Below are 26631 nucleotides of genomic sequence, written 5' to 3'. Positions count from 1 at the left end.
GCTATTTTGATATTGAGGTACTAGGTTTACCTGACTCTGCCATGAAATAAAAAAGGATGGCAAATAATAAGAATGAGTACAAACGGTAATCAAAGAGACCACGAACTTTTTGCAGTGTGGGCTACTTTCTCAAGACTAATGAAAACCTCTGATTTTATTCATCTTCCTTCTTTTTCTTACATTTATTCTCACTGTCTCTCTGTCTCAGTCTCTCTGTTTATTTCTGTCTTTGTCTGCCTGTTTGCCTCTCTCGTGTGTGTGTGTGTGTGTGTGTGTGTGTGTGTGAGAGAGAGAGAGAGAGAGAGAGAGAGAGAGAGAGAGAGAGAGAGAGAGAGAGTCAGTATGACAAGAAGCAGAAGTTGATTCTCTCCTGAGGATCTAACTCAGGTCTTTAGGACTGGCTTCAAGTACCTTTACTTACTGAGTCATCTTTCCTGCCCTTCTTTGGTGAGGTGGGGGTCTTAGTTCGTTAGCCAGGCTATCCGTAATCTCCTTGGCCAAAGTGATCCTCTTGCCTCAGCTTCCTGAGTAACTAGAATGAGAAGTGAAATTTAACTTTAGAAAAGCAGTCATTACCCTTGTTCCCTTTCTTAAACTAACATTTTCATAAGATGTGTCTTTATTTCTGGCTTTAGTCTTTTACCATGTACAAATATTCACTGCCCCTAGCTATTCTACATATACATATCATATTAAATGTAGGCTGATTGATATTATTACTTCACTAAAATTGATACAGCTCTTGTTATTTCCCTTCATTTTCTTTTCTTTCCTTTCTCTCTTGGTTTTTTGAGACAGGATCTGAGTTTGGCCTTGGACTCCCTGTTTCCAAGGCTAATTTGAATTCTTTATCCTGCTCCCTCTATCTTTATACTGTTGTCTTTGGTTTGTGAGGAAAAGATCTCTCACTGACATAGAACCTGCCAATTAGGCTATATATGTATACTAGGCTGACTGGACATAGAACCCCAGGGCTCTACCTGACTCTCTGACCTAGGACTAGTATTACAGGTGTGCATCACCACTGTTAGCTCTGTTTTGTAGACTTATGGGGAGAGGCTTCAGGACCTCATGCTTACATGCTAATATTTTGCCAACTATGACATCTTTCTGGATTTAGTTTAAAAATATCATCATCCCCATAATCATGATGTGTGTTGGATGTTGGGCAGAGCATGTGAGTGGAAGTCAGAGAGCAAATTTTGTGGGTCCACATTCCCTGGGGAACTCAGGTCACCAGGTTTACTTATCAAGTTTTCTCCCGGCTGGCCTTCTCCATAGCAGATTTTTTTCTTTTTTCTTTATTGACAGTGAGTGGCTTCAGAAAGGAGAAACAGGGGAGAAATAATCTTATCATTCTCAAAACTAAAGGACCTCCCCCCCAGGATTGTTACTACACAAGTATTCAAAGGTCTGTAACAGAAAGATTATTATTTATTTACAACTCTTATGCTTTTGTTTCATGACATTCTGAGTATAGCTAGGAAAGCGTAACCCTCAAAGACATACTTTAATGCTATCTTTTCAGGTATCTGGAAATTGACAATTCTGCACATTGTTAATGCAGTTGTCTTAGGTTTTCTTTAATCATCAAACAATCTTTCTCATTTTACTCTGAGCAAAATAACTAGTGTTAAAAATAATTCCAAAATTCTAAATGTAGACCTTCTAGAATGTGACAGAAATGAAATATGATGTATTTTGGGGACAGAAATCTCAGGACACACTGGTATAGAGCTTCGTGGATTGGTACCATCCTAAGTATTTCTTACAGGTTTTAGAGACGCCAATTGGCTGTTTTGACACAAGCATAGAGTATACTCATCATAGTTTTTGTTTCCACTGAACATATGGCCAATAACAATTACTTATTTCCTTCTTCTAAGTCTTCCTGGGTTTTCTCACAAAGTGGTCACTTTTCTAGTTAGCTATCCTCAGTGACATCTTACGTGCCAGAAACTGCTATGGGAATGCTGGTCACAAAGATGCCATCACCATCTGGAAAACTTCATTTCCTTTGTGAGGTAGTTTGCTATTGTTTGTGTGTGTGGTATGAGCCTTGCTAGTCACCTTAGTGGAAGGAACTGTAGTTTCCCTCATTATTATAACCTGCTCTTGGGTCATGTGACAGCCTGGACTCTTTGCCGTAGTTCCTTTAGAAAGTCTGGTGATCCAATAGCAAAATTGCAATTTGAAATAGAAATGGCAAAAATTTAATGGTTAGGGGCCACCACAACATGAGAAATTGTAGTAAAAGGTCACAGCTTAGGAAGGTTGAGAACCACTGTTCTAAAGGATGGCATTGGGTAAAGTTAACCTCCAATAATCTATACATAAGTAGGATCATCTACATTGATGTGTGCATTTTTATATCTATGATAACAGTATTTTCCCCTACTCTTTTATGTTGCAGTTATTAGTCCTATTTGGCCATTCTTTATGACATTTCAGTAGAACAGAGGACATATTGATAAATTTCTTCCTCTGTGTCATCATCATACTGCTAATAAGCATGTACATACATGTGAGTTTCATGGCATTCATGCAGCCCTTGCAAAAAATATTCCAAAACAAGTAAATAATATTTCTAAATCACTTTGTAGATAAATAAATGTATGTAAACAGAATCTAAGATCTAAATAACATTTCCACACAGCATTAAATTGAGGAGCGAGTATGAAAATAAAAAGTGTTGCAACTGAGCCTACACCCTGGCAGTAAGTGGCTTCTATCAGTAAACCCTATACAGTCAGTAGCGCCTAACCCAAACAAAACTGAAAAACAGGTTAGAGAGTCATGTCTCGAGGCAAACAGAGTTTATGTAACAAGCTGCTTCTGCAAGTTTGTACATGTTATATCTCTTCTCCTACACTAAATTAATGGAGGATTAGAACTGCAAAGCCTTTTAATGAAATAGTTAACAGCAAGCATAAGTGTGTCCTAGCATTCTTAATATGTAAGGAAGGATGAGGTTATCTTGCTAATGGATCTTTGCCTGATTTCAACTGGTATTTTCAGACTTGAAATGGAGTGCTACTTTGATTTTCCTGTTGGCTGGAGATCAGATATATCAATCGGATTCTATGCACGTAAAAGCCTGTTTTCCCTGCGTAACTTGAAGAATAGCTGGAACTTAAACACATGAAAAATACACTTAGTGTTCTCATGCCGTATAGGACACTGTTGTGCTTCCCAAGCATCCTATATGGTAGGATTGTTGGCTGCTTCCCCCATTCAGAAAGCTATCTCTAGGGAGGTGTCTATAAGGTTAGTTTCTAGCTCAGCGGGCAACTGTGTCCTGTGTCAGAAGTACATGGTGTATTCAGCAATAGGGACTCACTTATACATTTGCAGGGCAACAGCAATAGCTTCATGATTTCTGAGTCTCTTAAACAACTCTGAAAAACAACTCAAAAGCAGGCGTCCCTCCCCCTGGTTTGAGAGCTTGCTAAATGTTTTTGCATCTTGGAAGGAGCATTGTCAGAACACATGGAACAATTTTAGTTAAACTGTATATTTATATACAAAGTTATATTTATTATAGTTATTTTTAGATAACTAATAATGTGATCTACTGCTCAACAAGAGGGAAAACATAAGTAGTTCTGGAAACCAGCTATCTAGGGCTAGTTTCGTCATGGATCTTGGAGGAAAACCTACAACAGATCTTTACTAAACCAGCACAGTCCTTAGCTACATTATAAATATTAGTCCTTCTACACACAGGTAAGTATAGTCCCCAACTCTCATCAAGGAAACAGACAAGGATCATTACAGAAGACCACACACACACACACACACACACACACAGAGAGAGAGAGAGAGAGAGAGAGAGAGAGAGAGAGAGAGAGAGAGAGGTAAAGACTTACCTACACAAATTTGAACTTGAAATGCATTGCTACTGAAGGCTGACAATTCATGCCCTGTCCCAGGTCTCAAGAGGCATGTGAGCAAGAAGTATGAACACTGTGCTACCACGTCACCCTACAGGCTTGCTCACACTTAATGTTTGCTTACTCCCCCCCTTTTTTTAGACTGGAGGCTTCCCAGACTTTCAAAGAGCTTTCAATGCGGAAGCTTGGGAATTGCAATTTCTCCTGGAAATCTCTGATGTCCTTGTGCAGAACCTGCCCAAAGGGAAAGAACAGCTGTATGATTTTTATGCAGAGAATGTGATGGGGAATGTCCTTCAGTATATATGTTTCTCTTCTTGGTTGGTGAATAAAACAGCGCTTGACCTATAGCCAGAAGAGGCAGGAAGATAGGTGGGACTATGAGACAAGGGGAATTCTGGGAAAGGTAGGCAGGGGGCAGAAGAGGAGTTGTGGTGCGGCCTAAGAAGTAGCATGCCGGGTAAGCCACAGTCTCATGGCAATACATAGATTAACAGAAATATGTTAATAGTTAAGACAGAGCTAGCCAATAAGAAGTCCTACCCAGTGGCCAGCAGTTTAATAATTACTACAGAGTCTGTGTGTTCATTTGGGGCTGAGAAGTGTGGCAGGACCTGGCAGAACAAGAAAAATACAGCATCAAGAATGGTCGGAGCAGTTAGCCCACTTCAAAGCATGCTTAGCTAGCAGGGGAAAAGCCATGTGCACAGACGAGGTTTTTCCCATGTGAGGTTTAATCATGACACTTAGGGCATGTTAAACTCTGGGATTTCCCCAAAGGCAGGAAACTCTGCCCATAATTTGTGGCAATGCATTTATGACATCTTCTGGCAATTTTGCTTTCAATATATATTGAGTATTGGATTTGGGGTCTTTGCATGAATTTATGTCCCCATATTTGTACCAGAAAAGATATATGGATGGTTTTTCTACTTTCCTATAAGGACTACTAAGTCAGGGTGACAACTCAGTGTAACAGTGTTTGCCTAACATGTGAAAGGTGCTGGCTTCCATTTCTAACACATCCAGACAAAAGACATAAATAAAAGGAAAAATGTCTTTGAGGATTATTTGGTATTTTAGTTATTTCCAAAATGTTTTCAAAGATCTTGCTCAAAATACAATTCAGTAGTATTTACAAAAAAAATTGGCAGACATAGGAAGTTCATGGACCCTTAAACCTGATCAGGAATGAAAAATAAGCTTTTTCAATATCTTCACCAAACTTCATTATTCATGCTCCCCACTGAGCCTTTCCCTTCTGTGTAAGCTCTTTGTTAGATGCATAGGCACATCTTAAATCATCATCTATGGCAGATGTTGTAATGACCATAATTTCAATATACCCTGCTACTCTCTCTCCATCCCTCCCAATTCTCACTCTGCTGATACTTTTCAACATTTTTCTTCAGTATTCAGACAGCAAGCCTTCATTCCCCCCCTAAGTACTGGCACACATTTACCACTTCTGATGATATCATAAGCCCCAAAAAGAAAAGATCGTGTTGTATAACTAGCTATATTTACCAAGGAAGTAGACACAAGAAGAGGTAAAATAGGGTTCCAGCTGTAGGGAAATCAGTCTAGCCTTTTAGTTTCTCACAGACTCCTTCCAGATCCGTAAAATTTTTAGATTTGGGGGGGTTGTTTCTGTGTTTTGGTGTGTGTGTGTGTGTGTGTGTGTGTGTGTGTGTGTGTGTGTGTGTGTGTGTATGATTCATTTGTGTGCTCATGCCTGCCTATTCAGAGGCCTGAGGAAGACCTGCCTTAATACCTTGAAATAAAGTCTCTCACTGAATCTGGAGTTTGCTGGTTTTCTCAGCAAGGCTGGCAGCCCGCAAATCCTAGCCATCCTCCTGTCTCTCCTTCAGCCACCCCTAGCAATACGGCGATTACACTGTTGCTGGGTCTAAACTCAAGTTTGCTGGCATAGCCAATGTCTTACCCACTGAGCAACCTCCCTCACCTAGAGTGGGATGTTTGTTTGTTTATTTGTTTATTTGTTTGCATTTAAAGAAAGTGTTCCTGAGCTCAAGAAAATCTCCAGGAAAAAATGTAGAGAGGGGAATGTATTTGTCTCATTGCACTTCATATGACCAGGACAATTATCAAAATATATAAATATACCAAAAGGAGAAGAGACAATAAATTAACACACTTATATGTACCTTAAGTTTTTTTAAACAAAGGAAACCTGTAATGGGTAGTGGTATTGTCCTTTCTGTTTTCTTAATTTATTCTGTAATTTAAAAGAATACGTTTAAAGTTAAGCATCATGATTCAGACTTTGTAAGATATTTCATGAAAGCTAAAGTAGGCACTTACTAAAGAAATATATTTATTGCATCTGCATTCCCTACTTTTCCCCTGTGGAAGTTTTAAATACTAGTAAAACCACAAAGTAGTTACACACAGTGTTAGAATTGATGCAAATCAAGCTCTGCTGTATCTTTGCTACCACTGCACTTTCTGATCTACTATTTAAAAAAGGGGCACGTGTGTGTGACTGGCAAAGAATCAGAACTGCACCAAAGCAAATTCAAATGGACTGAGATGCTCGCGCCCGCTCCCTGTATGTGTGTGTGTGTGTGTGTGTGTGTGCATGCTTGTGTGTGTGTGTGTGACAGTAATTCTATCCAAAACTTTCCAGAGTAACTTCTGTATAGGATGTAATGTTCACTAAAAGGTAGTAATTTAAAAGGACGAATTTGACGCTTGTATACATATTATTAAAATATACTAATTAGTCATAGCAACTGTTTAGAATATAAACTAGAAAAGTGAAAAACAAACTTCTTCTGTCAGGAGTACTTTCACGCTGGCATTGTTTGGAGGTTCTGGTGTGTAGGGAGAGTAAGACGCAAACTGTCTTCAGGAAGTTTTATTGCTGTCTTGAGTTCTTCCTGCATTGCCCTTCACCCTAGCTTCGCCGTGAGGCAGGTAGTTGGTAATAGAGAGGATGAAACCCAGAAACCTGTCTCAGCGGTTCTGTTTGGTGTTGCTGCATGGCAGAATTTACCTTTTCCACATACAAAGAAGCTGCTTTTTACTTTGTATCAAATTCAGAGGTTTTGTTTGCTTTAAAGTGGTAAATAGATTTATACTGTTTTCCCAATGATGCTAGGGACTTGTAAGTTATCAACCGCATATAGGATATTACGTATCAAAATAACAAAAATAGAAGACCCCTCTTCCCTTCTCCTTTTTCGTTTGCTCTGACAGCATCATGAGGAAGAGAGGAGGAGAGCAACATAGTTCCTCCTGTGCTCAGACATAATGTGGCAGCTCCTACCAGCTCCATGGGCTGTGAGCATCTGGACTTTGGGAGCATTTTCTGGTATCCATAAGCCTCAGTAACATCATTTTTGTAATGACATTTTTCTCCCGTGAGGCTGTTTAAAGGATAGAATTAGACAACTCAAATAAAGAGGAGGTTTTCCTCTCTCTGGGAAACTGACAAAGGAGTCAAATTTTCTGGATGCCATTATTAAAATCATAACAATTAGAGAAATCTCACAGAAGTCCCGCAAATCACACCCACCCCTTTCTGCCACAGCTAGAACATTTTCTATCATCACAAAAACAGTCGGGCAGTGAGTCCCCTTTCCCCCTATTCTTTGCTATGATAACTTAAAATTTTTCTTAATCTCTCATTTTTTTTTCTTCACTGCATACTAGCATATTTCCAGATACTTTGGTAGAGACATGCTATACTTGCCATCCTAGATTGCAGTCTAGTGGTTTAAACACCAACCATTTTGCAAGTAAAGTGTTATACTAATTCAGGATTTTAGAACCTGACATTCAAGACATTTAAGTGTTGGAGACTCAGCTCAAGTAAAAGAGACAATAATACTTAATAATCATATTTTTAAAAGGCAAACGGTAAGCCATCTGCATGTTCCAGCAGATCACTGTCAGTAGCTCCATGCGTCTGAGCATGTCCTGGTGATGTAAAGACCTGGAAGAAATGAAAACCTTTTGCTGTCCCCAAAACTTTGAGAAGAGTGGACCCTGTACTGAACATAGTGGCACTTGGGACTGGGTGGCTAGTAAATCACTTGTGGTTGGTGGGTAGTGCGCTCACAGGAGATGGTAAAAACAAATGCTCTGTTTGGTGGGAAAATTCCCAGATGAAGCCTTTGCAAAAGTAGACGGTTCTTCAAAGGGGCTTCATAAACATGCTGAGTAAGGACTGTTTGCAGAAGGGGACAGGAAACATTCCATCAGCTGAAAAGAAACTTCCTGCCATTTCTCCAATGAACTTCAAGTCAGGAAAAACTTAATTAGAAACTGGAAAATTTCCCAGGATCTTATTGCTTATGACTTAACTGGGATACAATTAATTCAAAAGCATGGGAAAACCATCAACATTGCAACGTTTGTCAGTACTTTTTTTCCAGTTTTATATAATGCTGGCTTTGTCCTTAATTAAAAGTATACTTTTAGGGGCTGGAGAGGTGGCTCAGTGGTTAAGAACACTGGCTGTTCTTCCGGAGGGCCTGAGTTCAATTCCCAGCACCCACATGGCAGCTCACACCTGTGTGTAACTCCAGTTCCAGGACAGCTGACATCCTCACACAGACATGCATGCAGGCAGAACACCAATGCATATAAAATAAAGATAAGTAAGTTATAAAAAATATACTTTTATTAATTGAAACTGCTAATCATTTCTGCTTCCATTGCTAGCAAATTTAGCTTATGCTTTAGAATACTATTATACATGTTTTGTATTTACAGAATTGTGCTGAAGATGTATTCATTTCAAAACCCTTAGGTTTTGTCTGGTGAATTCTAATGGTTCTTAAGTGGAAAATGTTACTAAGTGTCAATGTCCAAGTCTTTCTCTTCTTCTCAGTCAAGACTGCAGACACTGGCTTCCTCTGCAAAATAAGAAAAATATTTAAAATCCATTTTCAGCTCATCCACTGATCTCGTTCAGCTGGGTGGGAAGAATGCCAGATCCAAATACAATGACCTGCTGCATTTCTCCTGTGTGTTATAATTTTCCCTGCTTTAGTGAGCTGCATTCTATAAATTTCATCACATTTCACACACAGATCATCTAGGCAGATTTAGACAGTCCTTCCCATTCAAACATCTTTGCACACAAAATTTCGTCACATGTTTTGCTATCTTTCTTTAATTTGCAAAAGAAAATATGTTCTGAAATACTCTTGCTGAAGGAAACAAGAAGGATTACATGGGATGTTTTTGATGTCACCTTGAAGAAATTGTCACACACCATCTGCTGGTTTATTGTGCGCACAGAGTGTCAATGCTGATGAATTCTACTTTAACGAATGACACATATTGACAGCCGCCAACAATGTCCTAATGATCACATCCGTGCCAAGATGCCTTGAAATACACCTGGCTTAAATTACACACGCGTCGTTCATATTTATGGAGTGACTAATGGTCTTAGTCATCTATTTTGGTTTGTGCCACTAGGTGTGGCTTTCCATGCAGCTCACAAGCCAGATTAAATCTTCTCTGTCTTCATGGTACTTGTGCCCCCTAAGGATTCTTCTTTTGTGGAGGATATACTTGCAAACAGGCCATAATTTCAGTCACACATCAAAGGTAATTTAGGAGTGAATCTCGGCACTTTCCTACTGGATGGACTAAGATGAATGTGCCGGCATGATGGCTATGGCAGAGACAAGAGCATTGTTCCATAAACTATACAGCCGTTAAGTAATAGAAGAGGGCTGATAAATTAATCAGTGACTAATTAAAAATAAAGCTTATTTTATGAATCATGCGGAAAAAATATCACAGACTACTTCACAATCTCAGATAGAGCACTTGCTGCTGGAAGAACCAGAAGGGAGACGGAAACACTCAATCAGCTACTGAGTAGCCAGCATTCTGACATCGTTTTACACTAATTGTCAGTATTACAGTATTTGTATTGCTGCTGTCAGCGACGGCACAATCAATCAATCAAAATAGAATTAAGGTTGGGGAGATGATTCTCTGGGGAAAGGGTTTGCCAGGAAAGCACAAGGTCCTGCTATGGATCCTCAGAGTCCATAGTAAATAACCAGGTACAGGCGCACACACCCATAACCCTACACTGCTTAGGCAGAGAGGCAGGAGGATGCCAGGGACTGGTAGATCAGTGAGTCTTGGAAAGTCAGTGAGGTCAGAGTTCAGTGAGAGACTGTCTCAAAAGATAAGGAACGAGGGTTGGAGAGATGGCTCAGCAGGAGAGAGCACTGGCTTCTCTTCCAGAAGACCTGGGTTTGGTTCCTAACCCTCCCGTGGAAGATTACACACCCCTGTAACTCCAGTTTCAGAATATCTGACAGAGCCCACTGGCCTTTGTGGCAACCTAGTACACATGTGGGGCACGTACATACATCCAAGAAAATACTTACACAGATAAAAATAAATGAATCTTTTCAAAAGATAAGGGGAAGTTATACAGCCTCTGACCTACGTGTGCACATAGACACACACACGTACACACACACTCACACACACATACACACATACACACACTCACACACGTACACACATACACACAAATAATAAAAATAAATCTATTTAAAATCCATAATTATAAACCCAAATCCTTTAATAATTAATAAACTGAATGTTTTGATAATATTCATCTTCAGTATCATTGCTTGTATCTTAATTGACTTATTTATTCTGATCTCCTCAATATAGTTTTGTACAGTTATTCAAACAGTTATTGTTATGTTTACTATTTTGTACTTTTGACACAGCATTGTTCAAAAGGAATTTCACTGTTTCTGTTAACTGCTACTTTAATAACTTCGTGAGTACCTTGTAAATTTTGGAACACATTTGAGAATAAGGTGTTACTTAAAGAAAAAAAGAGAAAGACACTTTAGTCACATCAAACCATCTAATTAGAATAAAATAGTATTAGGACAGGATACGTGGAGGCTACACCCACAATCTCTTATTTAAGTTTCAGAGAAGTATCGCAGTCTAAATTAGAACATACAGAATTGAGATCTCACCAAAATGAGGACAGTAGTGTGATGATAAGATTGTAGTTTTAAATAGAAAAGTATTCCAAAGGAAAGTTTTCTAAAGGACAATAATCTATATTTTTTTATCTAACCGGACAGGAAGGCAATTTAAAATTGTTCCTTTATCTATTCTTCTTACCTGAGCATGGTGGTTAGTTTTGATGAGCAACTTGGTGACATCTCGGATCACCTGGGACATGGGCCTCCGACTACACCTGTGAGAGACTTTCTACACTGTGTATACTGGTGTGAGCATGCCCTCCCCTAAATGATATGGTACCCTGGACACCAGGCTCAAAGAAAAGCAGAGGGGAAGCTGAGGAGTGTCTATGTATCTTTTGCTCACTTCTGGATGGACGTTATGTCACCAGCTGGTTCCAGCTCCTGATGTCCTCACTTTCCTGTCATGATGGACTGTAACCTGGAACTGTGACCTAAAATTATCCCTTCCCCACCTAGTTGTTTGGGCCAGGGTATCTTGTCACAGAGGCTGGAACTCAGACACTAAGTAATTTAGAACATATTTGGTAGGGCTAGGAGGAATGGGATTTAGTCTGTCTTTAGTTCCCCAAATTATTGAAGTTTCATTCCAAAAAAGTCTTAAAAATCTGAGCAAGTGAGCAATAGTATTTCACTGAGAAATTAGTGATCATGTTTGGCTAGTGATTGAGATTTTTTTATTTTAGTATCCTTAGTTAATTTTTAATTTAATTGCTTGTTTCACTTTCCGGATGAGATCATGTAAAGAGGCAAATAAGACTTTTAAGTTTTTATAATAGTAAAAATCCCCTTGTACAGAAAGTGGCTTCTAATTTAATTCTTATGCAGTGGTAAAACGTGCTCAGAGATGCGTCAGTAACAAAGATTTCTGTGCCTGTGTTTCAGCTTCTTCTCTTCTTCCATTCATTTGCTTTATTTTTGAAGCAGAGTTGGAGTTTATTAAACACGTTTCTAACAGATTTCACAGAGCATAACAGAAAGAAAGGTGATTAAATGAAGACTAAAATGTACCCATGAGTGGGCATGGGCTTCTCAAATTTAATTGTATCAAAAAATCCCCACATGATCATATAAATGTCTGAAGGGTGCCTAGAAATACTTGCTGAATAGGTAATCTCATAGAGTTCCAGAAATTGTAATTTATGAACAATAATAGTTAAGCTTCAAGGCTGCAGAATATTTTCAGTAGCCCTTTTTTCTTCTTGCTTCAAGTAGTAGTTTTAAATAAAATCTGAATTCTAAATACTAAATGTTATTACTGTATGAAAGTCTGACAAAATGTATTTGAAACACACAAGTTTGCATTAAATGTTCAGACATAATAACACATATAAATAGTTCTGGGTCAGATAAACATTATAAAGCACAGCAACTTGCCATGAATTATGCCGGAAGGCATTATTAGGAAATAATTATTATTTTGAGTGTACTAGAAATTGGCAATGCTACCTGTCAAATGACCTTGCACACATTCCCTCTGGAAGACACTACACCATACTGTGTGTCATGTCACTGGTACCCTTGTGATGTACTGAACTCCAATTTCCAGAGTTAATTATCTTGGAGATGCCCATAAATCCTGTACATGTATGTGATACTGAATAACTGCAGATAATTTATAGCCTCTTGCATCAAATGTTGAGGAAAGCACTTGAGAATAGACTGTGAGTTAAGCAGAGATGACATTTCGTGTGGATTAGCTGCTACTGTTTCGGAATCTCAGGCCTATGGAATGTGAGCCTGCTAGATCAGTCACTAACTACACTCCCTCAACAGTTTTCAGAGCTTCAGCCTGCCCTCTTTCAAAGCCTTGTGGTTGTCGTGCCCAGTATTTTATCTTTGTTGGTGTTTCCATCTCTTTCCTAATCTGCTTCATCTAGAATATGTCTTATTCTACTCCCTTTAACAAACAGTGCTGCGTTCTTCCAGGCTCAGCATTCTCTCTGAGTTCTCCAATCAAAAATGGACGCTAGCCCAGACATTCTTAGTAAATGAGTGTCCATTGCTATTATTGACAGCTTTGAGAACATACATGTGTGGGCAAGGTATTTCCATGGCTACCACTCTACACTCAGCCCTCCATTATCATCCACGTGGTTTATTCATTGTTAAGTATCCTTTACGGTTTGTATTTTACCTATCATACTTCTCCACAGCCCACACCACAAATGTGTGAACCACTTGCATTTGCATATTGTTCTTGTATATTGAGAATACAAGTAGATTCCACTATTTGGTCAACAAATTATCATAATGTTATTCAGTGATTAAAAAAATAAAACCATGCAAAGACCAACCCAGGTAATACAGCAATTCATTTATAACCTGTTTTTGTGAAACCTACACTTGAATTATGAAGTTTTTCAAATTAAAAGGGAAAACTGTTCCCAAATGGCCCTTACTAAAATACGTCAGCTTTAAAAAAAATGGAACTCAGGGATGTAAATGTGAATTTCAGTGAGCTGGTGGCACAGATCAATGTATTCAAGAGTGTTCAATCTTAGCAATAGGTAAGCCAGGCCATATACCCTCCAGAGATCTCACCAATTTCATATTCCTTACTCACAGCTTCAATGCTATTCAGTGAGCGTGTTCTGTCTTCAAAACCTGCAGAGGCTGGTGTGGCAAGGTTAGGGAGTTGATAGGTATGGGCAGGCTGAGTAAAAGATTCTGCAACGGGACAAGATTCTGTGGAATGACAGGTGGAAATACTGGAATGCTCGCTGTCACTGGTGAAGTCAACAGGAGTAGCAAGAGCTCTGTTTGGAAGCAGCAAGAAACTTGTGATTCATCTCAAAGGCATCCATGACTGAACCCTTTCCAACCTGGGAATTAGGAACTGTTTATACAAAGGGCAGAATTACCCAACTGCAATCTGGCAGGAGTTACTTTACCTGTTTAAGAGATGAATGTCAGAATGTTTGGGGATACCTCCCACTATTTCTGATGACAGAGAAATAATTACTTTAGCAATTAAAAGACTGGGGAGAGCATGTTGAGGGGAATGCTCCTTACACCTCCTTACAACCTGTAGAGAAGCTCAAACAATTGTATATCTACAACGTAGAAAAATAGAGAAAATAAATCAGCTAGCATGAAGCTGAAGTTGCAATATTTGTCACTTATCAACACTGTGAAAAATTCATTAAGAAAGTTAGCATTGGGATTACATGCCCCAAATGCTACTAAGAATGCTAATCTAGGGATGGTATAAAAACAATTACCAAGTGTGCATCATGACTAACAATCAGTAAAAGAGGACATTTTGGAAAAGGTGGGGGCCTAGAAAGTCTGTTGGTACCAATCAAGGGTTATGGTAACCAAGACTTTAACATGTCTTAACAACTTGTGCACACAAAACAATTTTTGCACTGTCTTAGTATCAGCCTGTTCTTAAGTAAGGCAGCTGTTGGTGACTCTACTACTCATGGACTCTAGCAGCCTGATGCTCTGCCTCACAGCTGAAGGAACTGTGTTCACTCACAGTGGTATAGTTTTGCATATATATGTAATTTATAAATATATATAAAATTCTCTTAGTATTTTAACTTTGGCTCATGGTTCACTTGAAATTTTGATTCATATGAAAATGTCAAAACAAATTCTGTTGCTTCTTTAAAAAGTTATATGTTTAGCTGTTATAATACAAAGGGTATTTATACGTGAAATCATGAAACATTTTATCTAAAGCTTAGTCAATATACATATAACATTATTGCAAATAAGACTATAAAATTTCATGTTAGGTGTCTACCCTAAGATGCTAAAAAAGGACCTGTAAAGTCAAAATAACCTTTCATTTCTAAAGAATATTAATGTTAATGCTTTACATTCCTTGATTACCTGATAGGTATGTTTTAGTGTCCAATTACAATATTTTCTCAAGTTTAACACTGCATTCTATATAAGTGCTTCAGCTAGTATATGGTTAACTATAGGGATCATAAATATATGTATTAATTTATCAAACTAATAGTGTCATGTGATAAGTAGATGAGCAAGTAAGTCTATGTTTATTTTAATGCTTAATGAATCTTTTAATTAAGATTACAGTTTTATATAATACTATCCTAAGTAATTCCTATGATTTTGAACTTGAGCAAGGACCTAAAATTGTTTCCATGAGTTGTATGCCACCATAAGCGCATTTACAATAAATAAATATATATATAATGCGGAGTGACTGTGGATTATGAATTATCCCTACAGATGAGGACAGACCCTTCCATCATCTAAGTTGGAAATAGCATCTAAGTAGTGCTCTGAAGGAAGCAGAGAACCAGTAGGAAGAAGAAGCAGAAGTTGCGTTAGAACTCAGAACTCAAGCAGGGAGGAGACAGTGCTGGAAGTGTTCCTACCTGACTGCTTATGTGAGCTACAGTATTTTGCTAGAAATGGGAAACACAAGCCAAGATGGTTTAAAACAGTCTTGCTGTACTGACGCCCATAACTATAAGGAAACCAAATCTACCCTCGGCATTTGAGCCTCCTTTGCAAGCACAAGCTGAAGACCCACGGCAGAGATGTATTGTCTCTGTAGCCTGAGGTCTGCGACCCAAGTTTCCTTCTGGTAATGGCAAAGAGCTGAAAGCGATGCCTGGAGCCCATGCTTCTTAGAGTACCGTCACAGTCAGGAGAATTTGTCTATCTCGGCATTCACGGAACGTGTCTCTAGAAGAATTTCCCACCCCCATGTCCATCATTTTACGAATAACGTTTTTAAGCACTTCAAGAGGTTTAGGTCATGTTCATTCCTTCTTCCTGCAACTCCTCACCGCGTCTCTACTCAGTACGTTTTATCCACTGACTTGGTATTCCTTGTCCACCTCCTCGCCAGCACACTGTGTACACAGAGATGGAACAAACTGATGGGAGGAGAGCACTTCCAAGCTTCCGGTCGCTTCAATTGGAACAATACAGATCTACCACCATCGGCAACAGAAGAGCCTGATACTACGGGGAGAGGTGGCAGCGGGTGATGTTCTGAAAGCAAAGGTCCCTTTCCGAGCAGAGAAATGCACGCATATTAGGAACAAAACAAGCAGGTTGGATGAATACGATCACAGTAACACTGAGAAGCTGTTTTCCACCATGCCATTCCTATTCCAATGTTACTATTTTATGGCATTTTATGGTGTGCCCTGGCCAGCAGGGCACAACAAAGGTCTAGCCCACGGGAGCCTGGAATGACGGGACAAGAGAAGTGGACAGCAAGACAACATGGCTGATCAAGCTGCCAGATATTATTTTTCTCGGGCTTGTTATATAGTGGTTTAGGGCAGGAAAACTAGGTAGGGCACAGTAATCAAAGGAAAGGGGTCGTTGCCTAGTTACCAGGCCACCGAAGGTGAGCAGATAACAGGTGTTGGCAAGGATAAAGGGTCGCAGAGGGAGGGGTTAAGTGATCTAATTGTGGAATGTTTCTTTTTTGCCATCGGCTATTTCCTGTGAGCCCAAGTTCTAATCATTAGGAAGCTGGGGAGGGGATGGACTATTCTTAAAAAAGACTGACAATATTTACAAGATGTTCTAAATAACAATGGTGGACACATAAGAAACAAAATTAAGAGAGAATATTGAGCATAAAATTCAACAATCTCCTCTAGACCATCTGTTGCTAAGGTTAGCTAGATCCCTCCTGTTTGGAGTTATAGATAACTCACCAGGTTTAATTATTATGTTTCAAACATTAAATATGGTTATAATGAGCTCATTGCATTGACAGTGGTATGTGAGTAAATACAAAAGGAATATTGATTAAAATTTAATAACTAGTCTTGCATATGTTGCAGTGATCATAGCAACTAATACAAATGAATACTATTTCCTTGCAACCATTGTTATGTCAACAAAAATACCAGGATGGATTAAAAATGACACTTAAAGATTTCAATTGGATGAAAGTTCTAGGAAACAACTTTTAATTGGAATGCATTTGAAATTAAAATTTTAGGAGAAATATGATTTGGTGGTAAACATTTTGAAAATAGCACATTTTAAATATAGTAAAGTACACGGCATATATCTTGTTGCGTTAACTTCCCCTGGGGAAACTTGAATAAATATGTATTTACCGCAGATATGGCACCAAGAACAGAATAAACTAGGACTCCAGCAAAGTTCAGTGAGTTTATTGGGCTTATGTAACAAACATGAACAAAAGTACTTGGAAAAAAAATAAAAACAACAGCAACAAAAATCCTGCACGTTGCATTAAACTTCTGCAAGATGGATTACCCAATCTGAATTTCCATGAGTGGAGAGAGGTTGGGATGTTACAGGTCCAGGCACAATTATAATTTATCTTGAGCTATCTTTAGAGCCCATAAAACCCAATCCTTGTCCACTATTGTGTCTGATGTCTCATCTTTATGATACAGACAGCTAGCTTCCACCAACTAAAAAACTGTGAATGCCATCAGATTGCCCCAGAGGTCTATAGATAAGATTTCTCTTCTGTGTAACCCAGTTATCTCATTTTTCCACCAATGTATTGAAAAGTGTCTTCATTCATGATTTCTTTGTTCTGTTACTATAAAAAATCTTCAAGAAATTGCTATCACATTGGAACACAAGATCTGGGATCCTGATCTGTGCTCTTAGGCCATGATCACTTATACTTGTCTTCAGAATGGACTGCCTTTTATTCCCTATAAGGCTGAGAGCTATGGTTTTCTGTTTACATTTTTGGCAGCCTGATGTGGGGCACTGAAACAACAACCCCCATTTCACTGAAAATCTCAACCAGATAAGAACCAGGAATCAACCTAGGTCCTTTGTGTCCCAACAGTACACTCGAGGGCACACCTGTCTGACATATTGATAGTGTAGCATGCAGGGGACACAGCCTAGTGGGACTTCTGGTGCTAATTCACTCCTACAAGCCTGCGTAGTAACTTCCAGTACTACAGAGGTCAGCCATAGGGAAACAGCTCGCAAGAAACCCAGACTGATTCCTCCATGTTCTGCAGCCAAAGCATGTGGGAGTATATTCAGTAATAAGAGCTTACCATATAGTTCTGGCATGCAACCAGCAGCAGGGACATATAGGTAGCCATTTGTGGACCTCTCTTGCCTTGTGGCTATCTCTGTACCACAACGCAAAGGACCTGCCTACCCCTGGCACTGGGATTTTCATACTCTATGATTTAGGAAATGTCTTTTCTTGGCCATTTAAGATATAAAACAAAACAAAACAAAAAGCCAACAAACCAAACAAAGCAAAAAGAACAAGAAAAACCTCTTGTATTTTAACTGCTCTTTCAGCTGTCTCTCCAAGCATGTACAACTCTTGGAGGTTATTGTTCAGACACTCACATAATGAAATCTCTGTTTTAATAGAGAGTTGGCAGTATCCATCCTAAGCACGTGCCAGTTGATATCAAGCATCAGCATAGGGAGTTGGCAGTAGCCATCCCAAGCACGTGCCAGTTGATATCAAGCATCAGCATCTAAGGACAGATTAAAGTAAAGCATTAATAACTTTCAATGCAGCAGGAAAATATTCCACCATTTGTATCAAGTGTTCCCCAAAAGAGAAATACTGGGGTCCAGTGACATAACTCAGTAGGCAAATGTCCTTGCTGTCCCAAGAACCACCCAGTGGAAGGGAAGAAACAACTCCCAAAGTTGTCCTCTGACTTTCACGGCATGCATGTACCCCCACACATAAATTAAATGAATGAGTAAGTAAGTATAGAAATATAATGTTTATTTACCTAAAGAGCAATTTCGAATGAGTGATATGATTGGGAGTCACTACCTTAATTAGCTCACTAGGAGCCATAGACAATTTCCATTGGCAGTTTCCACACCCTATTGTACTCTCATGGGACAATGACACATCCCTCCACCCCTACTCAAGGTGCTCAGTACAGCCCAGGGCCAAGGCTGACAAGCACAAGGACAATGTAATCATGTGCACACAATGTCTATGACTACCTGAACACATACAAAAGGAAACAAGAAGGTAGATGGGGGACAAGCTGGGGAGAGTGGGGGCTGTAGGAGTAGGAGGGTATATGATAAGGTAACAAAGTGAATATGTTCACAATGCATTGCATACAAGGTATGCTAGGATTTGAACGCATATCCTTGGACTAGTGGAGCAAGTGCTCTTATTGGAAGAGCTCTCCAACCCGCCCCTCCCCTCCTTTTTCATTCTATCTTTTTACTGATAATAATTTTTAGATAAGCAATGCATATGAAAGGGAGGGAGGGAAGAAAAAGGAGAGGAATGAAGGAGTGGAGGAAGGGAAAGTTCCTTGAAATTCTAAATCATTAAATTAAGTTTCCCTTTTTTTTTGCCAAAGGTTGTTAACTTAGAAGTAATTCAACAGTACTAGAAATAAAAAAAACAAAAAACAACAACAAAACAAGAAAGGCAGCATCAAGATTAACCGAATTTTTGTTGTTGTTTTGTCCTGTTCTGGTTTGGTTTGTTTGCTTTTTATCCTATTTTATTTTAGTGTTATTATTAAATAGATATCTGTTCTCTAATGAGAGCAAGTCGTATAGATTTGTATGGGAGGGGAGATGGAGAAGACCAGGGAAGATGTGGGGGGGGGGGGAAGAAATGTAATAAGAATATACTGCATTAAAAAATCCCAATTTTCATTAATAGAAAAATTATTATAAAATTGTAGATATCATGTCGAAAATATTAACCCATGAAAGATACCAGTAGGCCAAAAGACTGGAAGCCCCTTCCACTGGGCTATTGTAACAAACAGAGCATGTGCAAGAAAAACCCACCATCCACACTCAGGAGAAAAGGCATGAGTCCTGTAACGACCCATGTAGGCGAACTGATCTCTTGGGCCAATCCTTTTTTCTTAATAAACTATACATATTTCTACTTGAAATCTTATGTACCTTGTGCTGTCTTTGTGTTCCAGGACTCAAAAATCTGGAAGCACAGAAGGTGCCCCCCAACCTCAGATATGTGTCTAAAACACCAAAACCATTACAGTCGTGCTTTCTCTTGTTTTTTTCTATGGATAGGACATTTTGCTATGCCTTTTGGAGAAGAGCTTGCTTGTAACTAGGATGTTTATGACAATGATGCTTGTTTTACCTTCTCAATAAGTACAAAATGTTCAACTCAGATGTTCACTTTGGAAATACAACTCATTAATACTCTGGTTGCTGACTACATCTGAATCCAAATACAAAAGGGATGCATTTACTGCGCTATTGTGCTTAGCAATCTTGCACAATGACAAGCTAAATTTAGACCTTGTTTATTTATCACATCTGTATGTTTGGCTGATAAGTGTCTCAGAGATGGCAATTGCTTTGATGTCCTCATATAATATTTTGGAAATATCATCATATTCTATGTCTCAACATAGATATTCTCTCTCTTTGTGGTTCCCATTGATGCTTCCATCAGTGCTGAAGTCCATTATCCTATTCCCAAAGCTCTCACATATGCAAAGAAGAACAATTAAACCTATTTTTAATAAATGGTGCTGTGTCACCTTTTTTTCATGATAGCGTTTGTTCTCTTCTCGTAGATGATAATTCAGTAAAACGACTGAGTTTCCAACAAGCATGTACATTGATATGCTTTAGTGAATAGAGGAATCATTTTTTCTTCTGCATAGATCTGCTGTTAAACATAGGCTCTGATGTTAGACTCTACTGTGTATGCTGGATAGGGTCATTACAGAAACCAAATCTCTGAGTGCCTATTTGCTTTCAGTATGATTAAGAAGAAAAATCGTTGTCTCTGCAAGATACAGCTAACAGACAGGAATGGTAGTTTGCTCCTGTACTTCCAACACTGGTGAGGCATGATGATTCCAGAGGTTCAAGGTCAGCCTGGGCTACATCATGGATTTCAGGAGAGTCTGGACTGTTCCCAAAAAATGCATCTAATGATCCAAAATTATAAACTAAGATACAAACAGTATATCAAGTATCTCAGTGTATGAAAATAGTGCTATTTACACTTTAAAAGGAATCCATCTCAGATAGGCAGTGTACTCTCAAGAGATTGACAGTTCCTACCTAGTGTGCAATATCCATTCATATGAAGAAAAAAAAGACTTTGATTACAAAAACAGTTACTATTCATTCCTGGACCATTAGAGTACTATTCAGGAAAGTGTTGACTATGCTATAGACCCTTTACGTGATATCCCTCTTTTCTCCAGGAGTTTCAAAGCTTGTGGTCTTACTTTAAGGCCTTTGATCCATTTTATGTACAGGACGAGTGATAGATCTAGGTTCATTATTCTTCATGTGGGAATTCAAATTTTCCAGCACCATTTCTCCAATGTATGCTTACTGGCACCTTTGCTGTGAAGCAGATGGTTGTAGATACATACACAGGTTTATTTCTGGGTCCTTTGTTTTATTTTGGTCTACATGTTTAAGGGGTGGGGTTTTTTTGCCAGCATCATACTGGTTTTGTTATTATCACTGTATGGTACAATTTTAAATCAGATATTGTGATGCCTAGAGATAATTTATAAATATTTGTATTTTAAAGTTTGTATTCATAGCTCTAGTGTATCTAAAATATAGCTGAATTATTTTATTTTACACTAACATAAAATTGCCTTCAATACTTTGTGTAAATAAAGCTTTCGGGATACTCTATATCAGGGATCAGAAAATAGCTCAATTGTAGGGTGCTTGCCTATCATCTTTGAGGTCCTGAGGTTGATTCCCAGCACAAATGTGTGCCCTATATCTCTTCATATGCTGAGAAAGTTAGAGGTCTTCACAGATGAGCTGCTAGGAGGAATGTTTGCCCAGAAAAGGATGTTTCAAGCCCTTACTTTTTATTTATTTGTTGTGGTATCTTAGTAATAGAGTCTCACTATGTTGCCTAGGCTGTCCTAGAACTTATTATGTAGCCCAGGCAGGTCTTGAATCATGGTAATGGTCTTGGCCTTAGCCTCCCAAGTGCTGGGATCACAGGTGTGAGCTATTTTGATGGGCTCCGAAAGAACCTTAACTTTCTACTTAGTCTTCAGAAGTCAGAATAGAAAATCATAAAAATGGAAAGATTATGTTTTATAACTTTAAAGTGTATCTTTTGTATTGTTACTCTAATATCATTAAGCTTACAGATACATGTGAGTACTGATCATTGTTGAATTATGAACAGCGATTACCTAAGAAAGGGGGTGGAAGAATGTTGCACCTTGTTTCTTTGCAATGGAATTGAATTTACCTGAGACACCGAGCAGGCAGAGTACACAGGTCTTCCTGGAAATGACATAAGTCAAATTCTAAGCATGCCCTGATTGCAAGTTCTCCACGGATCATAGGTTCTGACACCAATAAAATCAGCACATAACTACCTCAGGCCACCTGTTCGGTGAAAAGTCACCATGAGCAGCTCATTAATGGACTAAACGTCCCAAAGGAGGAGCCCAGCTTTGCTTGTATCTCTACTCCCAACACCTGCTATGTATTACATGTGGATGAATGAAAAGCAAATGACAGAACACAGTTGAGAATTGACCAGCATACATATTGCCTTCCATCAGTAAATGAGAAGGTTTGCTATAAAATTTTATTTTGAAGTCAGCCAACAGAGGCTATGAAAAAACAAGCCTCTGTTCTGATGTTAGATGTCAAAAGCAGCCCATTATAAAATAAATTTCATATTTATTTTTTATCAGTATTTTCAAAACACTGTTTCCTGTTCTCAGCAATGTGGATATAGTTATGGAAAAAAAAAACATTGTTTTCCTGGAATGTATGGTCAACAAGGGAGAAATGTGATCAGAACATGATTCATATGTATAAACTATGAACTCTGAAAACAGTACTTAAAGGAACGATGACAGTGTATGGCAAGTGACTAGGATTGAACCTGAGGCGATAAAGAAGACTTGGATGAGAACATGACTCTTGAGGCGGGAATAGGAGAGTAATTACAAAGGAGACAAAGTGAGCAGTTTTAGAGATTTCTATTTGTAGGGAGAAAAGAGCTTGAAGGAAGCCTGGACTAGGAGTCATATGGGTGCACAGAAAGAAGTAAAAGATGGGCAATGTGGCAAGAAATGAAGGAACACACGAGAGATCAGCACAGGTAACTCTACAGAGCTGTGTAGGAGAGCGAGCATGGGATAGAAGACACTGAATGTGTGTGTAGGGGCTGCTTATTTTTCTAACGACCAAAGAGCAGGACCAGGCTTAGTGCCCTTGCTGCTGCTACACACTGGATGTAAAGCTGCTGCTACATACTGGATGTAAAGCTCAGCCAAAGTGAGTCTCTGCCTGGGGTTGTCTACATCAGCGGAGGGAGAGGAAGTCAGCAGATGACTTCTGGGATCTTGGTCCTACTACTTCCTGGTACGCACATGGATTTATTAGACTTAATTGCAGGATGTGGTGTGAGTCTTCCAAAAATAACTGTTTCATCACACAAAGGCTAAGATTTTGGTAGTGCTCACTCTACGAGGCTAGACATCTCAGCAGTCCCAATCAGGAAGCCTGGGAGATTCCTGGAGAACTACCAGCCTTCAGTTTGTGTTGGAATCCCACAGAACAGGATTCATGGACTTCTCAGAAAAAATGAGGACAAGAACATTTCCTTCTTCTATGTCCATTTATTTATGCTGCAACCAGGCATGGCTCAGGTTTACCCTGGGTCCTCTTGATTTACATAATCTGAGGAGCAGAATCTCTACATCTCCAAAGTTCATTATTGTACCTGCCACAGTATCACTGGGGAGGACCATAGGTCCAGGATGGATCGCGGAGTAAATAAAGCAGTCTAGGGAAATACTAGGAAGTGATAGTGCATGGAAAATGTGATTGGTTATGTTGTTTTTTATTTAAATTAGAAACAAGCTTGCTTCACATGTCAATCCCAGATCCCTCTCCCTCCCCTCCTCACCTGCCCCCACAGCCCACCAAAACCCCCACCCTGCCCTCTTCCCCAAGGAGGGTGAGGTCCTCCATGGGGATCTCCAAAGTCTGTCATATCATTAGGGTCAGGGTCTAGGTCCTCCCCCATGTGTCCAGGCTGAGAGAATATCCCCCCATGTGGAGTAGGATCCCAAAATCCATTTGTATACCAGGGATAAATACTGTATACAGGTCTGGGGTTCATGAGCTCCCCCTTGTTCAGGTCAGTTGTCTCTGTGGGTTTCACCAGCCCGGCCTTGACCCCTTTGCTCATCACTCCTCCCTCTCTACAACTGGGTTCCAGGAGTTCAGTTCAGTGTTTAGCTGTAATGAGCATTCTTCCTGCCAGTCTGGTCCGAGAGCCGTGTCAGTCCCAAGTGAACTCCCAGGATGGTATATTAATTATGAAGCTGTTGGCTGTTTGCTATGGTTTCTTGTTGGCTAGCTTTGACTTAAGTACTAACCCATAACTACTAATCTGAATATTTCCACTTGGTCTTTTGTTACCGGAGAAACGGTCTGGACCTCTTACTCCTCTTGCATCCTACATGGTGACTGACTGTGCATACATTTCCCAGAATCCTCCACCTCTCCTAGCCCCACCTACCTCATTCCCCTATTTGCCAACAGTGATTTACTCTTCAACCAATAAGACCAACACATACACAGAAGACCATTCCCCACCATTTAGCTGTGGGTCTCTTCATCAGTCACAGGATGAAGGCTCTAGGATGGCATATAAGGCAGTCTTCAATCCCATTATCGGGGAAGGGCATCTAAGGTAGCCTCTCCATTACCGCCTACATTGCCAGCTGGTGTTACCCTTGTAGACCTCTGGAAATCTCACCATTGGACTGGCTGTTTTTATGAGGCAGATATTCAGAGAACTATCATGTAGTAGGAGCTGACTGTCAATAGTGTTTTTTATCATAGTCTTAGAATATTTCATTTTAGAGTGATTCATGTTCTACACACTTTTTATTTCTTCCCATAAGTTTTAATATTTGGTGAAAAACTTCTATTTTCAGTAAGGAATAGGGGAAGTAATGTTTGTTGGTCCTGGATGAAAACCAAGTTAGGAAACAAGAAAGCAGTTGTAGGGCAAATATGACTAAAAGGGATGGGGCCACTCCCAGAGCAGAGTGGCACAGCAAGGATGCTGAGATTGACTCCATCTTCATTCCCACACTTCACAGTTCAAGTGATGAGGTGTATCCATTAACTTTGCCATTGATGTGGCAAAAACTAGCAAAAGCAACATGAGGCAGAGAGCGTTCAGTCTGCGTCACAGTTTGAATGTATGGTTCTTTGTGTTGGGGCCATCATAAAGGCAGGAGTTTGAGGCAACTGATTATATCACATCTATTATCACAAAGCAGAAAAGGGTAAATGCTCACTCAATTTCTCTGATAAGTCTAGTCACAGCACATAGAATGATGCTACCCACATTTAGGGCAAATTTTCCCAAGAAGCACCCTTATAGACACACCCAAGTGTGTTTTCATGGTGAATCTTAGTTCCAAATTGACAATCAAGATTAACCAGCCCTGCGGCTTTGTCCATGACCACCCATCTTGACTGGAAACTGATGCTGTAAACGTTTTACTCATCAGATTAACACGGAAAGTGTTTGCATGAGTTGGTCTTTGTGATGCAAAGACAAGTGAGATATGTTCCAACCTTCAAAGTGCTTGCAGTTCATAGGGGAGATGACTGATAAATGTCACACTTTTACAGCATGAAGTGTGGCAGAGCAATGTGAGAGCATGGAGGGAACCTTGCAAAGCACGTGGTACATGCTTCAGAAGGCTCTTGATGTGGTTCTTCAGATGCATACAGAAGACTGGACAGTAGTCCTCGAATACGTGGTGGAAGGCAGACACTTCACAACAGAAATAACAGTGTGTTCTAATGTGTAGGACTAATGTAGACACTAGAGACCCACCCTCACCCTCAGTATTGTCTTTGTCACTCAGTAATAATGCCTCAATTCAGCTACAAGGGCTTAGTGTTTGGTTCTTTCTTCTTCATCTTTTTCTGTTTTTTAAACTAACTAATCCAATCTGATTTATCCACTCCAGTGAGCTTGGGGTTTTCCTCTTGCATGTGTGGTCCTGTTTTTCACTGGAGTTTGTGATCTATCCCTCTCTCCTATTTGATATTATGTGTTTATGCAAGCTCTTTAATATTTCCTGTTTCCATCATGTTCTACAACGTCACACACCCCATTCAGTGTTGCCTCCTCTTTGTTCTCTTATTGAAAATCTTCTATCTAAACAAGCTTTTTCTGCTTTCTAGTAGTATGTGCATACATTGCTTTACTGTTACTATGATAAAATAGCATGAGCAAGGCAACAAATAGTGGGACATATTTATTCTGACTTATGGTTCCAAGGGTGATAAACAAGGCATCAGGCAAGATGCTGAGAGTTCACGTCTTCTAAGGCAAACCCAAGGAAGCCAGATGGACAGACAGACACACACACAGAGACAAAGAGGGAGAGAGGGATAACTGGAAGTCAGTCAAGGCTATATAACCTCAAAGCCCACTCACAGAGCTATTACCCTCCAGAGAGGCTACACTACCTTCTCCAAACAGCAGCAGTAGTTAGGACTAAGTGTTCAAGTCCCCAAGCCTCAGAATGACATTTCTCAAGAAGACCACCACAGTCTGTATACTTCTGACTCTTAATTCTTCATATTCAAAAATGCAACTGCAAACCTATCTACAGCTATCTTTACCAAAGAGCCAGTCAACTTCTTTGATGAAACCAAATGGACTTTTCCCAGACATATGTGGTACAGCTGTTAGTTCCTTCTCAGAAATGCCCTCTGAGGTCTCTTAG

General features: G+C 39.5%; 1 long non-coding RNA gene and 1 other non-coding gene across 2 annotated transcripts in view; one reads left to right on the top strand and one right to left on the bottom strand.

The window, feature by feature from the left end:
* LOC121141914 overlaps window positions 1-4103 on the bottom strand; it is a 72505-nt gene extending 68402 nt beyond the window's left edge. Inside the window, exons 1-2 of the long non-coding RNA XR_005878865.1 lie at window positions 3870-4103; window positions 422-532 (exon numbers count right to left, since the gene is read on the bottom strand). This is a non-coding gene — a long non-coding RNA (uncharacterized LOC121141914). The remainder of the gene's footprint in view (window positions 1-421; window positions 533-3869) is intronic.
* A 465-nt stretch (window positions 4104-4568) lies between these two features.
* On the top strand, window positions 4569-4734 carry LOC121142095. Its single transcript, XR_005879107.1, has one exon. It is a non-coding gene; the product is annotated as a U1 spliceosomal RNA (small nuclear RNA).
* The last annotated feature ends 21897 nt before the right edge of the window (window positions 4735-26631 follow it).

Source organism: Mesocricetus auratus, unplaced genomic scaffold (assembly GCF_017639785.1).
Source record: "Mesocricetus auratus isolate SY011 unplaced genomic scaffold, BCM_Maur_2.0 Super-Scaffold_100008, whole genome shotgun sequence".
Classification (NCBI taxonomy): Eukaryota; Metazoa; Chordata; class Mammalia; order Rodentia; family Cricetidae; genus Mesocricetus; species Mesocricetus auratus.
Note: the sequence above shows the minus strand (reverse complement) of the source record. Positions and strands in the feature narration are given on the sequence as shown.